Consider the following 10813-nt stretch of genomic DNA (forward strand, 5'->3'; position numbering starts at 1 on the left):
TCATGTACTATTAGTTGAAGAGATTGAAGTAAATCCAGTCCTCTCATATGAAGAAGAACCCATAGAAATACTGGCTTATGAGGTGAAGCAGCTGAGGAACAAACAAATACACCTGGTTAAAGTGCTGTGGAACCATCATTCAGGCCAGGAAGCTACTTGGGAACGTGAAGAGGATATGAGAAGACAACACCCACAACTATTCAGAGACTAATGCTAGGTAAAATTTCGAGATGAAATTTATTCTAAGGGGGGGAGAATTGTAACACCCCTATGTTCGGTAGTGCGTTCTACTATTCCAATGACCAACGTTGTCCGGACAGCTAGGATGCCTAGAACTACACTTCAATATGAGTGAGGAGACATAAAATAATGAAATACAAGAAAAGAAAATACAAGAAAAACAAAGGAAAAATAATAGTAAAGAATTGCAATCAAGTTAAGCGAGCCGAGAACCCTAGCGATGGGTGATCGCACCGGGAAGTCACGGCGTGGACCGTTGACTAGCCCTGGACCGCGGGGAACTCTGGAAAATATTTTTAGGACTTAAAGAGACATCAATTGAAGTATAAATGACATTAGAAATATCAAAGAAAAATTAATTAATTAGTACAAAGAAAAGTGAGAAATCGAAAAACGGACAAAACCCGGTGTTACCGAAAAATCGAGAATGCAACCCGAACAGGGGCATTGGGGTCATTTGATACCCTGAGTTCTCTTTTGACCTAAATGTCCCTTAAAAATAAATAATATTACACTTGAAAAATGTCATGAAAAATTAAATTAGGGGTACCTAATGTAAATAGCCAAAAGTGGAGTATAATTTGGATAATTAGCACTTAAATCATATTTAATTATTTTATTTGGTGAGTGGACCACTAAGGATTTAAATTATGCATTAAGTGGGAAGATTACCTCCACTCACACTTCATCTTCAACCTTAAAAATCACCATTGCCGAAATGAACTCCAACAAAATCCTCCCATGGCTGCCCCATTTGCATGCCACACTCCACCCATTTTCAAGTTGATTTTTCCTTACTTGTCTTAAGTAATTTTGATCCCCACCTCACAAGGAAGAAGTAGATACCAAAATCAACGGAGTTTAGTGAAGATTTAAGAAGCCTCATCCATAGGTAAGTTTGAGTTTTTGATTGTTGCTTTGTTGAAGTTTGTAAGGATGTTATGGGCATTTGATTTATGGAGAGATTTTGAAATTTTGGTGAATTGTTGTTATGCACTAGTTAGGCAGCCATGGCAACTTAAGAATTTGAATTATTTTGACATGCATTTGATGGGTATTAGTGTTGATTAAAGTAAATCAAAGTTTAGTAAGTTAGTTATTGATGTATGTTAAATTGAACACTTGAATTGGAAATTTTTATTGAATTTGGAATTATATGTGTGATTGTCTAAATGGACAGCCATGGGATTGTAAACTAAATGAAATATAAATACATGTATTGTGGAGAATTAACTTTGGCTAATGTGATTCAAAGTTTTTTAAGTTAACTTCATGTATGTGGAATGGTGACCAAGTGAAAAATTTGAGTTTGAAGACAATTATGGAGGTGTACCATTGTGCCAGTTTGTTAACTCTTGAAGAATGCTGGAATTCATGCTTGGTTTATCGAATAATGATGTTAAATTGTGTTGGTTATTATGGCAGTTTGGGTATGTGTGTGATGGTGTGAAATTGGACATGTAAAAGTGTTATGGTTAGGTGATTGAATTATTGTAAATTTGGTTTGAAAAATTATGCACTTTATGGTGTATGTTGAATGTAATTGTAAGTTGCCAAAATGACCTATAATATGTTGTGAATTATGTTTAGGTCATGGTACAACCAGAATTGGCTTGAATGTTGAGTTTGGTAAGTGTTAAGAGTGATCCTTGATGTGTATGAAAGAAATGCAATAAGGCAGTTTGTGTTTTAGGCCTAGAACTTTAAGTGTGTGCCTCCAATTGGTATGAGACCAATTGGAGGTGAGATAGACACAAAATGTGCTAACTTTCATGAAGGAAGCATACCAAAATTCTGCTTGCAAGGTAGCTTGAAAAATGACCAAATCCGGATTAAGTGCAAATAAGGCCTGAAAATTGACCATTTGGGCAGCAGTTAGTATTTAGGCCATAACTCACTCAAAACAGTTCCAATTGACCTGAAATTTTGACCATGAATAGTTAAGACCCATATCTACAAGTCTTATGAAGGCACCAAAGCCCAGAAATGACCATAAGCAAGTAAAACAGCTTGCACACGTTCGGGTCCAAAAACTGGCCGAACCAAAATTGACCTAAAGTGACCAATGTTGATGCAATTTGACCAGCAATAGTAAAATGACCATAACTTGGTCTACATAACTCAGAATGGCCTGAAATTTTGTCCCGCATGCAATAAGACATAGATCTACAAGTTTTTAGTTTTGACCGAAACCTGAAAACTGAGGTAACTAGGTCATCCAGCTAGGTCAAACTAGTATCCCGGAATCCAGCAAATTGCAAGAAAATGCAGTATACACGGAAATGAACTTGGTAACATGTACTAGCCCTAAAAGACTATCGAATGCAACATGTTAGTAACATTAAAACCTAATTTACCTAGAATGCACCGAGGGTCGACCTATTAGGTTGATTAAGCAAATAATAGCATTCAATGAATTACTTATCAAGCATTATCGTTAGAGACAGTTTAATTGAGTACTAAAACACTTCAAATTGTGTTTCTCAGTTAGCAAAGACTCAGGAAAAGGGGAGGAAACACTGAGTCAAGACCAAGAGACAGTTATCAGAGGTTTGTGCACAAAAGCTATTTCTTTTGAATTTTTTTTTTCAATTGAAATGAATTATGACTATTCGTACATTATTGTTTTAAATTGTGGAAATGTGTTTGAATGGATACTTATTGCTTGAAAAACATTGTAAATGGTTTGAAACTGTGAAAAATTATTTGAATGATATTGATGGATATTTATTGATTGAAAAGCATTGGAAATGATTTGAAACCACAGCTATCATGTAAATTGATTGTATTCCTCGCTAGCTTGTCTAGTGGGATGAATTGAATTCCCTCTCTGGCTGAAGTGTTGAGGTGTGTGCCTGTTAAGGACGAATTGTAACACCCCTATGGGTATAGCCTGGTATATTTCACTGTTCCGGTGACCGGTGTCGGTCTGGACAATTAAGGGGATTAGAACCACACTTAAGACGACTAGATAAACCATAAACACAAATAATTAGTAATGTTCAATTAGTTGAGTATAAATAAGAAAAACAGAACAGAAGAAGTTAAACGAGCCGAGAGTCTCAGCGATGGGTGACCTTCTAGAACGCATTTGCAAAGTCATTTTAAACTCAAATTTGAACCGTAAAAGTGACGCTGCGGTCCTTAGGACCCTTATGAACACAAAGTGGAAAAGAGAAAATCACAAAAAGAAGCATGTTACCAAATAATTAGGTCAGGGAGTTGTAAGAAATATGGAATTATTTGCAAACCGGGATGAACCGGTGAGGGCAATTTGGTCAATTGACCCCGAGAGCTGACTCCTGACCTAAATGTAAAATAAAATCGGAGAAAAGAAAACATCAGAATCGAGAATTAAATTAAAGAACTAATAGAAAAATTAAAAAAAAAAAAGAGAAAATGGAAAAGTCAAAAGGTGATGACATCATGCATGACCTCATGCATGATGCCACAAAGAATAAAATTAATTTATTTACTTATTTGGATTTTTGGTCTTCCTAAAGAGATAAAAGACAAAATAAAAGAAAAGAAAAAAAAAATCATTCTTCTTCTTCAAATAAAAAAACGTGCATCTCTCCTCTCTCTCTCTTTTCTTAGTTTCCTCCATAGCTATGAAATTCAAGCTTTCAAAGCTTGAATCAACCCCATAAATTCCCCAAAAATTCCACTAAATTATGATTAAGCTTTGTTTGGGCTACTAGAAGAGGAGATTGAAGAAGCAAGAAAGAAGAAAAAAGGGAAGAAAATTAGTGATTGGAAAATCAAACAAAGGTTAGTATGTAAATTTGAATTCTTTTGTTAAATTTCTATGTTCTTAGTTTAATTAACTTAGAAAGTAACTTAAAATGAAACAAAAATAATTATGAGAGACCAAAGCTGAATTTAAGCCAGCTAGGGTTTGATGTGTGTATGCATGAATTTGATTGAATTCAATATGTATGGAAGCTTAATTGAGTGATGGAGTGATGTTAGTATGACTTGAATTGGTTAAATGCAACAAAATTAGTGAGTTAGGGTTTTGAACATTAGGGTTTAGAGACCAAAAATATGAGAAACTTGTAAATGGTTTCTTTGACCTAATGTGAAGTGAGAAATGGTCATTTGTGACCTAATTAAGTGTGTTAGAAGTGTTGGAATTAAAAGTCAAATTTGGATTGGGTATGCACCATGACCAAAAGTCAACTTTGAGGGACCAAAAATGGAATTTTACAAGTCCAATGGATATGGGACCAATTGGGGATGAAAATAAGCACTAAATGACACAATTTTCATTTAGGAAGCCTGCCCAAAAAGTGACTAAAACCTAGTGAACAAAGTGACCGAAGTTGGAAAATCGCAGGCTGCCTCTGCACAAACTGACCAAATGAACAGTGTTTGTTCATTTGGTCATAACTCAAGCTAGGCAGGTCAAAATGACATGAAATTTTACCAATAATTAGATAAGATATAGATCTAAAACTTTCATGAAGAACACCAACCAAAATTATGCCATTAAGCCAATCAAAATACTGAGCAAAATTGGTGACCTGAATCTACAGAACTGCAGATTTGCCATTTGAACAGTAAAGTTTCAATGGCTATAACTCTCTCTAGAAAACTCCAATTTAGGCGATTCTTTAACCAATGGAAACCTAAGGCATAGTAAAACATTTCATATGAAGAAAGTTAGATCAAATTACGTACTTAACTTGATCAAATTATAGAATGAAGTTGGATCAACAAATCTGTAGAACCAAATTCTGCAGCATGAACAGTAAACATAATTTGCTTATAACTTGAGCTATAAAACTCCAATTGGGGTGATTCAAAAAGGAGAATAAACTTAAGACAATAAGTAATATTTTCTATGGAGAAAGTTTTTCCAAATTCCAACAGTAAATTGACCAATGAAACAGTACAATTAGGGATACCAAAATTGAAAATTTGGCAATTTTTCCTAAAAGACCTAAGTTTTGAGAAAATGACCAAAACCAACAAGTTTAGTGACCAAAATGTGGTATGTAGGTAAAGTTGGAATTCCCATACCTATTAAGCCTTAGAAAGTCAACAATTTGACTTGAATAGTGTAGTGAATAGTAACCCGAAACACAAAAATTTCGAGAACGTCGAATTTAGCACGTTATAGCTAGGTAAAAGTGAAGCTAAATTTATTTTGGGTTTATGTTAAGTTCTAATACTAAAACATTGTAAAATTGTGTGTTTAGTTGAAAAGAATACCGGGAAGGAACCCGAGGAACCGAGTCGAGGCCAAGAGACGACTCGCTTAAGGTTTGTGCACAACATCACTATGCTTTAAAATGTAGTGATAAAGTGAATGAAAAATGTATTTTACAATTGCTTTGAATTGTTGAAAATCTATTTGTGACATTAGTTATGATGTTTTGACTTAAATTGTTGAAAGTTATTATGTATATTGAAATGACAATGTTTAGCAAATTGTTAAGATAAGTTTTCAAACCACAGTGTCATGACCATATATTTGAACACCTCACTAGCACGACTAGTGGGGGTAATTAGTTTCGAATTTTGATTCCTTCTCTGGAGAAGTGTTGAGGTGTGCCAGTAGAAGAGGATGTGAATGGATATCCATATATTTGAGCTAGCTAGCCTTGTGATGTGATTTCTCTTTAGCCTCTGGCTATTGAGATTTTATTTGTTTTGTATGGCATGATCTAACTGTGGGTTTTATGAAATGTGTTTTGATACTTCGAAATGAACTTGGTTTGCATTAAAATTTCATAATTCTTGTTTTGTGTTTAGTGCTTATATTTAGTCAAATTTTTGAATAAATGTGATTATATTCTACATAAAAATTATTTTAGTATGTTGTGCACCACTGAGTCCTAGTACTAAAGGAGCTAGAGGAGCAGCAGACTGAGCTGCTGAGGTGTGAAGAGCTATCAGTTTAAAGTCATCGGGTATAATTTATACCCTAATTATAAATATTTGTTTTCATGTATGTATTGCATATAAATGTATGGACGTGCAAATGGGTCTTGAGCAGCTTATACAAAAATTTGTATGAAGTTTGTAATAAAGTTTAGTGTTGTCTCTAATGAAAAATGAGTACAACTGTTTTATTTAATTTAAACGAAATGTATTGCTAGTATGCTGAGGATTATTGAATTTTGAACTTGAGAAATTTATTGAAATGATTGTGAAATTGATTGAGTTTGATTGTGAAATCGAAGTAGTGGTTGAGAAAAACTTTTAGAAGTGCTTTTTACAGGTATTTGAAGAACTGGTTTCTCAAAATACAGAGGGAACTCTGTCAAAATTTTTATAAAATTTGCGTAAAAATAGAATGGGCCAAAAATATTAACTAGTTTTAATTTAACTAAATGTTTAGGTACTTATTAGAAAATGCTCACCACTTGTTAAAAATAAGAAAATTGTTTTAAAATCCCTTGTAGGGTACTTAATGAGTTATCGGTAGGTGAAGTTCGGTAGTTCATTAGGTATTCTACGGGATCATGTTATGCCTTACAGAGGGGTAAGGTGTGACATGTTTTAGTGGTATCAGAGCAAATTTTTTTTGAAGTATATTTTAACTTGAGAATTTGTGTCTTTCTTGTTAAGTACAACTGCTCAATGTCCATATTTGTTACATACAGTGCATTACATCATGAATATGCACTAACAGAGGGAAATCTCCATGTGTTACTTATTCAGGAGATACCGTAACTTTAGCCTAAAATGGAAGAAGGGGATCGCTCAGTTGAGCAATCTATTGAAGCTGAGGCATAAGGGGAAGCCCCAGCTTTACCGAATGTCAGTGGGTCAGTAGCACCAGCCCTGCAAATGCCGCAGCCTCGCATACTTGCACAATGAATGGCGGCAATGTTTCAACAAATGGCTGGGGGTATGCCTGTTCAAGCTCCACCCCAACCACCTGTGGCACAACCGCTGCCTCCAGCCAGACAGTATGATAAGTTATTGAAGTATGGGGCTGCAGAATTTAAGGGTACATTGGACCCTTTAGAGGCAGAGCAATGGCTTGAAAGAATGGACAGAGTGTTTAAGAAACTGCACTGCCCAGTGAAGGAACGGAAGCGTGAAAAAACACAAGATTATACCATTGAATTCAAAAATTTTCACCTAGGGTCACAAGCACCATGCAAGATTTATTTTTATCTATTTGATTTCAATGATAAACAACATATTAAAACTCTTTTAATATGTTTTTGGATCTGTATTTGCCATTTAAGATTTTAAAATTAATCAGATTAATTTTAGAACCCTAGATTAAATCAAGAACGATTACACTAACCTCTTGATGTCTTTGCCGTATGCGCCTTTGAGATTCGTCTTGGGACACGGATGTTGTCCCTCTAGCTTGTCCACACCAAGAACACCTATGGCAGCCCTTGAACAGCTTCTAAAGCCTTTTCTATTAATTAGAAATTCAAGTTCTGCCTTTTAAGAGATTAGAGATGCAAACAGGACACTAGAAACAATTTCTAGTGTTCTTAATTCAAGAGATTGATGGCTAATCTCTTTGAATTGATGAGAGATGAAGAGAAATAGCTGGAGAGGCTCAAAGTGGCGTGACATATGAGAGGAGAGGCTGCTGGTTGTGTTTTCTTTTCATAACCCCACTTAAATAGCTAGGTTAACACATTAAACCCTAGCCACATGTCACCTTTTGATTAGCTCTAGGTTTAAGTGACCCAATCACATTGTGCCAAGTGTCAAACCTATATTTAATCTTGATTTTAATCATCTTACATGATTAAAAATATTTGGCAAGCTTATGTGTTATGCCACGTGTCACCATCTCATGGTGCCACGTGTCACACTGCAAAAATGACCAAAATGCCCTTGTGTCTTAATTTTGAGTTCTTAACCCAAAATAATTATTTTCTTCTTCTAATTAATTTATATCAAATATAAATTAATTAATTAATCTCTATTAATTAATTTCTCATCAATTAAATTCATATTTAAACACTTTAAATATAAATTTAATTTATACTACACATCCAATAATCTAGATTTGGTTTCAAGTCATGCTAGGGACTTTGCAATTTTATTGCAAACCAAATCTATTTAATTAATCAATTAAACTCTTTAATTAATTAATTAAATCATATTTAAATAGGTGATAACTTGTGTATGTGTGTGACTTACTAGGCTCATCACTAATTGGCAATGAGACATGATATCAACTCTTAATATCATCAGAACTCTTTCTTACCATAAATGATTTCTCTAAATCATTTTATGAACCTCATAGACCATGGTTAACACCTAGCATAGCATGCCATGGCCACCCAATTAGTAATAAGATTTACCTTAAATGAACCTATAATCATATGTTACCATGCACTAGAATCTCTCTATTACACAATCCCAACTCACGCGGGAGTCATGGTTTATGTCAAACTCCATTTGCTATGAATATTATGTTCTCTTTTAATTCCAGTTCTTGATTAAAAGATTTTTCTCATCAGAAACTCTTTTCTGAATAAATCTATCTGTCCTGGCCAGGAACTTGAAACATCAAGAACAATTAAATGAACATAGGATTTTATCTCTATTTACTTAGAGGAACAGATTCCATCTTGATCAACACCTACCTCCATATATAACTAGTAGGAGCCAACACATGCCCATATACCCATACATAGTACAAGTATGAAAGCGATCAAACTCAAACTACCTATATACAAGATAACTGTGCTATCTCGTGTCTAAAGATTATATGCCTCGATATGATTTATGACAAAACATTGACAAGAGTAAACTCCATGTGCTTGTCATAAGCGCCACCGGTTCGGCCTACTTATCATTTATAAGTGCCTATCATGTTTGTTATATGGCATGAGACTCACCATTCCATCTTATTTATATCTCATATAAATAACTTGGGAACAAACATGAATACAATCTTTCTGGATAAGTCATGTCCTTATTATGAAGTATCCTCGATTGTGAACCTATTTATGATACTTTGTGCTAGAAATATTGTCACTCATATTCTTAACAACTTAAGAATAATATTTCTAACAAAATATCAATGGACCTTTTCTATTACACATAAATATATTATGTAAACGGAAAAGTGGAAATGCCTTTTATTATTTAAAATATGTACAAGATACATACTAAATGATATGCTCTAGGGCATACTACTAACAATCTCCCACTAGCACTAGAGCCATTCATTACAATACGTTAGACCCATCTTCTCAAGATGTCAGTCTAATCGAGAGCTTGTGACAAAGGCTTAGTGAATGAATCACCGGATTTTCACCGATGCTATTTTCTGCATGGCTATATTGCCTTGCCCAACTATATCTCTGATAATGTGGTAGTGCCTTTCTATGTGTTTGGATTTTGGGTGAGACCTTAGTTCCTTAGCCTGCATGACTGCTCCATTGTTGTCACAGTGTAGTGGAACTGCTGACTTAATGGAGGGAACTACTATAAGTTCTCATTTAACTTCTTTATCCAAATGACTTCCTTTGCAAAGATCTCGATGCAACAATATACTCGACCTCGATGAGTGGAATCTGCAATCGTGCTCGCTTGGAACTCTTCCAATTGATCGCACCTCCATTACAAATGAACACATATCCAGAGGTAGACTTTCTATCATCGATATCGATTGGAAATCGAATCGATAACCATCCAATTGCAAGTCTCCACCTCCATAAATCAAGAATAAATCCTTAGTTCTTCTTAAGTACTTAAGAATATTCTTGATGACTATCCAGTTGTTCCAAACTGGATTGGATTGATACCGCTAGTCAAACTAACAAAGATATGCGATATCCGCCTAGTACACAACATTGCATACATTAAACTTCCAATAGCCAAGCATATGGAATCTGCCATCTTATCTCTTTCTTCAGGTGTCTTTGGAGACATCTCTTTAGAAAGATGGATACCATGTCTCACTGGTAACAATCCTCTCTTGGAATCAAGCATGTTAAACCTCTTTAACACCTTTTCCAAGTATAGACTTTGGGATAAACCAATTATCCTTTTCGCTCTATCTCTATAGATGCGAATCCCAAGAATATAGGTTGCCTCCCCTAAGTCTTTCATGGAGAATGTATTTGACAACCATACCTTTATAGTCGTCAACATACGTATCATTACCCATCAACAAGATGTCATCCACATATAAGACAAGGAAAGTGATAGCACTGTCACTAACCTTCTTATATACACATGGCTCATCCTCATTTTTGATAAAACCAAAAGATTTAATGGCTTCATCAAAATGGATGTTCCAACTCCTCGAAGCTTGTTTCAACCCATAAATGGATCGCTTTAGCTTGCATACCTTGGAACCATCTTGGGATTCAAATCCCTTAGGTTGTTCCATGAAAATGTTTTCTTCAATGTATCCATTAAGAAAAGTGTTTTGACATCCATCCGCCAAATCTCATAATCATAGTATGCACTATTGCTAATAAAATCCTAATTGATTTAAGCATGGCAACAAAGTAGAAAGTCTCCTCATAGTCTATTCCTTGCCTTTGGCGAAACCCTTTCGCTACTAGCCTTGCCTTATAGGTCTCTACCTTTCCATCAGAACCAATTTTCTTCTTGAAAACCCATT

The sequence above is a fragment of the Hevea brasiliensis genome, chromosome 12 (assembly GCF_030052815.1).
Source record: "Hevea brasiliensis isolate MT/VB/25A 57/8 chromosome 12, ASM3005281v1, whole genome shotgun sequence".
Taxonomy (NCBI): domain Eukaryota; kingdom Viridiplantae; phylum Streptophyta; class Magnoliopsida; order Malpighiales; family Euphorbiaceae; genus Hevea; species Hevea brasiliensis.